The sequence below is a fragment of the Phaseolus vulgaris genome, unplaced genomic scaffold, assembly GCF_000499845.2.
Source record: "Phaseolus vulgaris cultivar G19833 unplaced genomic scaffold, P. vulgaris v2.0 scaffold_13, whole genome shotgun sequence".
NCBI classification, from domain to species: domain Eukaryota; kingdom Viridiplantae; phylum Streptophyta; class Magnoliopsida; order Fabales; family Fabaceae; genus Phaseolus; species Phaseolus vulgaris.
In genome coordinates, this window is record NW_027174082.1 from 828656 (window position 1) to 835851 (window position 7196).

At 29.5% G+C, this 7196-nt stretch overlaps 1 pseudogene; it reads right to left on the reverse strand.

The window, feature by feature from the left end:
• Positions 1–770: 770 nt before the first annotated feature.
• On the reverse strand, positions 771–876 carry LOC137816938 (small nucleolar RNA R71; annotated as a pseudogene).
• Between the last annotated feature and the right edge of the window lie 6320 nt (positions 877–7196).

The following is a 7196-nucleotide window of genomic DNA, read 5'->3' on the forward strand; positions in this document are numbered from 1 at the left end:
AACTGTTTTTATTTTTTGTTAATAGTTCTTATTTTTTTTATATATTTCTTTATGGTGTTTATATTTGTTACTTTTTTATGTTGCTTTATTTACATAATTGTTTTATTTTGTTTATTTATTTTATTGTAGATTTGTTTTTTATTTTATTTTCTGTTAATTTGTAGATTTGCTTTTATTGTTTTAATCTTTATCTTGAAATTATTTGCTTTTAATTGTTTTTAATTTATTTTAAGATTTTTTTAATTTAGTTGTTTCTATTTATATTTAGATTTATTTTGAAATGATATTTTTATTTGTTTATAATTTACTTTTCTGTTTTTTAAAGAAAAAAAAATACTCTATTTTTCTCCCACTAATATTTTTCAGGAAGATAGCAACATGGCAGAAGAACATACACCACTGCTCTAGGAGGACACTTGGAGATTATGTCATGTACCAAGGGCCAAAGAATTTTTCTAGTATTGCAATACCTGCAACCGCCAAGGCCTTGGAAATAAATCTCGATTTTCTCACTCTCATCAATGTCTATCAATTTATAGCAATGGAACATGAGGATCCATATACATATTTGGATATATTTTATGAATTGGTGGGAGCAATGGGCTTTAAACCAAGTGATGTTGAAAATGTTTGTATGCACTTATTTCCTTTTTCATTGGCAGGTAAAGCCAAAGAGTGGCTCAAATCACTTCCAAATTAGAGCCTCACTAGTTCGGAAGAGGTAGAGGAAAAACTTTTAGAAATATTTTTTCCAATCTCTCACTACATCAAAGCAAAGTCTGAAATATTTATGTTCAGACAAGGAGCAGATGAAGTCTTTTGTGAGACATGGGAAAGATTCAAGATGATATTGAGAAAATGCCCAAATCACGGGTTTGAAGATATTGCTCAACTGAGTATATTTTTTAATGGTCTCAGATCTGACACAAAGATGCTCTTAGATGCTGCAAACTAGTGACACAATGATGGCTCTTAATGTAGAACAAGCGACAAGGATTATTGATGTAGTGGCATCAACTGATTATCAAGCCCCACGTGATAGACAAGGTATTTAGAAACTTTTGACTCAAAATAAAATTCTGACACAACAGATTGAGCAACTAATCACACAAATGGCTAAATTGCCCAAACAATTACATGTTAAAATAAGGAGAGAAGTGTCCTTGAAAAAGATTTATCATACCCTCGAGCTCCTTCAAAAAAAAGAGAAAGACAAAACTTTTTTGACAATTTTCTCCCTAAAAATTATTTTGCAGGAAATCTAAAGCAAGATTCAACACTGGAGAGATTTCGAAAGAATAGGAGTTATATTGGAGAAAGAAATATAGAGCTGGAGGATAGATACAAAGCCATTATTCAAAAAGGCTTGCCTAAAATATCCTAGGACCAGGGAGACTTCCTGTGTCTATAGGTGCTTTATTTGTGGACAATGATTTACTGGATTTGGGGGCAAGCGTAAATATAATTCCTTTGGCAATGCTGAAGAAAATAAGTGATTTGGAGATTAAACCCACCAAGATGACTTTAAAGATAGCTGATGGAGTAACCAAGTATCCATATGGTGTGGTTGAAGATGTTCTCGTCAAGGTGGATAAATTCACATTCCCTGTGAATTTTGTTGTGATGGACATGGATGAAGATGAGGAGGTTCCCTTGATACTTGGAAGACCCTTTATGAAGACTGCTAGAATCATAGTTGATGTTGACAAAGGAGAACTTCAAGTTAGAACTCAAGATAAGGAGGTAACTTTAAATCTTTTTTATGGTCTAAAAAATTTTTAATGCAGGGGAAGAATGTGTATAGAAGGATAGAACAAAGAGAGATTTTCACCTTAAATTAAACAGGCGTCAAGCTAGATGACGTTAAACGAGCGTTTATTGGAGGCAACCTAGTCCATATTTTAGTTTTATGTTGTTTTGTTATTTTTGTTTTGATTTTACCTTTAAAAATCATGTTTTCTTGCAGGGATTCTCACCTAGGCGAGTCAACTCTCACTTGAGCGAGTTTGACGTCGAAAAATAGAGTTTTCGTGCAAGGAATTTTGCTCAAGCGAGTTTGGCGTCGGAAATTCTCGCTCAACCCTAGTGTGCAAGATTGAGAGGAAAACACCATTGAGTGGATTGTAACCCAATTGGAAGAATGGAAGGTGCTAGAATTATGCATTGCTAATTCTACCCTTTGGGATTGGGAGTAATCTACTCAAACTCTTATGTATTTGAGGTGATATTTAATATGATAAAATATTATGTTCTTGATTGATTACTGATATTGTTGTTCTATTTCTAAATTTTTGTGACAAATTGAGAATCTTAAATATGATCGAGAGGTATTTTTAGGGTTCTGACTAAACAATAATACTTAACATATTTGAGTGTTAGAGATAGACTTGAAATCTTAATTTCCATTAATTTCTGAGTCTGATATCAAGTTGTTTTTATAAGTATGCGAGAGATCAATATTTAGGAAACATTCTTAAGAATTTTATATGCGAGAGATCGATATAAATGAATTTTCTACGGGCATCAATTTCAATTAAAGAACTTAATATTGACATGCTAATAAAAAACATAGAAGTGAGGAAGATGAAAATTAATCCCTATTTTTCAAACTTGAAGCAACCAATTTTTTGTCTGTTTTCTTATTGATCACTGCCAACAAATTCACCATCAACAATCTTTTTATTGTTTTGTATATATTTAGCAGACATTGTACTTGATAATTCATTGTTCCTTGTGGGATTGATATCCGTCCTTAGGAACAAATTATTACTTCTGACAACGCGGTGCACTTGCCACAGAAAGTCATCGGGTGACAATGTTTGTTCCAAGTTAGGTCATCTTACCATGCCTACTCGGATAACTATGTCTGCTCCTAGTTAAACCCTCTCGCAGGGCGCCTACCCAGGTAACAATATCTGTTTCGAGTTAGGTCATCTTATCATGCCTATTCGGATAGCTACGACAGTCCGAGTTAAACCGTCTCGTAGGGCGCCTACTCGGGTAACAATGTTTGTTCCGAGTTAAACTGTCTCGCAGGGCACCTACTCGGGTAACAATGTCTATTCCGAGTTAGGTCATCTTACCATGCCTATACGGACAACTACGAGTGCCCGAGTTAAATCGTCTTCGCAGGGTGCCTACTAGGGTAACAACATTTGTTTCGAGGTAGGTTGTCTTACCCTGCCCTCTTAGACATCTACGATTGCTCCAAGTTAAACCATCTCGTAGGGCGCCTACCCGAGTAACAATATTTGTTACAAGTTAGGTTGTTTTGCCTTGCCTATTCGAACAACTACGACTACCCGAGTTAAACCGTCTCGCATGGCGCCTACTCGGGTAACAATGTCTGTTATGAGTTAAGTCGTCTTACCATGCCTACTCGGATAACTATCTTCTCATAAATTTCCAAAAAACAAATTAATTTTTAGGTGACCTCATTAAAAAAAATCCCCTTTAGGAAAAAAAATATCGCTAAAGGAAGCAAGGAAACGTTAAAATGTCTGGAAACATATTATAAATAAATTTATGAACTTAAATAGAATCTGAGGCTTGTTGCATTCCACGTTCGTGGGATGATTCCAACGCCTAGAATTTCCAGTCAATAAGCTTCGTCACCCAACACTTCTATGATCCTATATAGTATAAAAGTTTGGCGTTGTACTGCTTTGTACTGTCAAGCTATGGTAGGACATAATCATTTGTCATTCTCGACACATGAGTTATGGCAAACTTGTCAAAGCGTTTGATCTTTGTTGTACGTATCTCCTTTGTTTCTTCTTTTGCCAAAGAGTTAAAATCGAAATATACGCTATGAATAATAATGTTTACAGGAACAATGATTGTAGATTGTGAACTACTACACTAGGTAAGTTCTCAGGAAAAAGAGAGGTGAGTCACCAATGGACGCGCTAAATACCAAGTCTTTCCTTGTGAGAACTTTCCTATACATGTACTTTTACACCACTACACTCTAAATCCAGTACAAGAATAATTTCTCTCATGTGAGAGATCATGATAATGATGATGATGAAGCGACATCTCAGTTTCTACTGGAACAACAATTGTTGACCATGAACTAGTACCCCAAGTAAATTAACAGGAAAGAGAGGTAGGTCACCAATGGACGTGCTTAAATACCAAGTCTTTTCTTGCCAAAATTTTCCTAAACATGTACTTTTACACTACTACGATCTATATCTAGTAACAAAAATAATTTCTCTCATATGATAAATCATGATAATGATGATGATAATAATATCACAACAGATTTAAATGATAATAAACATTTGTGTTATTTTCATAATAACATGATAATAGATTTACAGATATCTGTGATTTTCATAATAATATGATAACAAATTCAAATAATAACAATTATATTTGTTATCTCCAGAATAATGGCACAACAGATTTAAATGATAATTAATCATTTATGTTATTTTTATAATAACATGGTTACATGTATAACATTATTTATGTGATTTTCATAATAACATGATAATAAATTTAAACAATAACAATTATATGTTTTATCTTCAGATAAATATCACAACAGACTTAAAAGATAATAATCATGTATGTTATCTTCAGAATAATATGATAACATATTTAAATATATATGTGATTTTCATAATAATATGATAACAAATTTTAATATATTTGTGTTTTTTAGAATAATTTGATAACAAATTTAAAACATCATAGCATATTTAAATGGTAATGATCATTTATGTTATCTTGACGATAATATCATGACATATTTCAATACCTCTGTGATTTTCATAATAGTATGATAACAAACTTAAAACATCACAACAGATTTAAATGGTAATGATCATTTATGTCACGGGTACTTAGCGGGATCAGTTTTACCTGCGTCATAGTGGATGCCAAATGTTCTTGCTGGCTGACCTAGATCGAACCTTGGTTTTGGACTCCGGGATGAATTTTCTTTTTTGTTGCTGCTGCTTTGATACGATAATAATTCACAGTGAGAGGAGCTCCACCTGTTGATTACAGGCAAAGCATTATCTCTAGCTGTTTATTTCTACTGATTTTAAGAATGACATTTGTACTTAACTAATTTGGTTATTCCTCTGCTATTTTTTTATGTTTTCAATACGGACTCCCAACTGTCTGGGATGACCTCTTGACGCATCATTGGGCTTATCATTTATCTTTGACCGAGCTAAGCATTCAACTTTTATAAACTAGGTAGATCAGGATGGTGAGCTTAAGTGCTCAGGTCGGGCCCGAGCACATTCGACCGCTACAAATTCGAAAAAGGTTTGTGCATCACGTTGTTACGAAGTAAGTGCAATAATCCGCCTTGACATAAAAAAATGAAGATGAATTTTTCAATATGTTTTTTATGAGTCATGTGCTAATCTTTGGTGGAATGTATACGTTTTCTTAAAAGTATTGAGTGTGACAAATTGCTATCAATCATTAAAATTTAGTTGATGATTTGTGTAATCTTAAATAATAGTTGAGGTATAATTTGTTGTTTTGTTCTCTATAACAAAAATGTGATAAGTAACCAAGTATATGTATATGGTATATCATATATAAATTATTTAAATTATTGTTTTTCGTTATCTGTGTCATGTAAACTATTATAATTATATTTGATGCAGAAGTAAATGATATTAGTAAATGATATTAGAGGTTGGCTAATTTAGGATTTATTAATAGAGAATCATTTTATTGGTATAATAGGCTTCCATCTAATCTATTCTTAGAATTTTTTATGAATAGATATAGTCTACCTATGCATTGTTTTTGTTAACATGAATTTTGGTCTAGTTCTTCATATCTTTTTTGTATTTTTTTTAACAATATTTTTTTATGTGATGACAGATGATTATTTTTACTTGAGATGTCAACCTAACTGAGATGTCAAGTTATGGATAACATGAAAGCTTTTATAAAAAAGAATATATATTATAAAATAATAGAGATATAGCCGTAGTTGAAGGGATATACGTTCTCTTTACTATTTTTAATTTATTTGTATATATTCTTTTGAGGAATCTTAAGTTCTGGTGTCTATATATATTTATTTATTAGTTTAACTATTAATATAATACAATTTTCATAATGTTACATTTTATACGAATTGAAAACAATAATAAGTATATTGTATGAAATAATTTAATTAAAATAAATTTTAATTTCCTAATACATACATTAATTTTATTATGATAAAAAGTAATTAATTAGATGACAAATTAAAAAATTATTAAAAATTGAAAATATCAATCAATTTGAATTTTTCCAAAAAAAACTATAATTATTAAAGAATTGAGGGAATATATCTTGTGTCTTGTAATAATGATTGTAATTTTAAGATTTAAAATAGATATAAGTTATAAATATTTTTTTTTATTATTATTCTTGATATATGTTAAACCTTAAACAACTTTATGAGGGAGATAATATATCGATTTGAAGAGTCTTAATATTACATTACTTTAAAAAATTATTTATATGCTTTTGTATGAGTGTCAAATAAACATTTTTTCTGCAATTTTAGGATCGATGAAAGCTACAAGAAAAGAATCATGCTAACTGTGTAACTAGTACATGAATACTTGTATTTTGTAAAGGAAAAATATCGATGAAAAAAGTAACGTTTATTATTTAAATAAATTTTTAAAGAAAAATATATGTACCATAATATCATATTTACGAAATTATAAAGTTTATTTATAATTTTAAGAAAAAGTAACCATATAAATAAGAATAATTATTTTATATATTTTTATATTAATTTATTCAACAATATATATATATATATATATATATATATTCTATTCAACATATTACCTTATATATTTATAATTATTGTGACATATAAATTGAAATTATATTATTTATTATAATATTGAATAAAATTATAATAATTTAAATATTTTTTAAGATATTGATTATAATATTAAAATATTATATTTTTTATAATATAAAAAAGAATCATAGAAATAAAATATAAATTTGTATAACTTAGTTCAAATTTATTTATTTTAATAATTTCATAATTATAAAAAAGTTAAAAAAAAGTCAATTTATAGATAAATATATAATTTAAATGAAGATTTGCAATTTAAACATCATTTATATTATATTTCAATATTATTTATTTTATTATTATTTTATCATGTTTTCCTTATCATATCATAATTTCTTTTCCTATCATA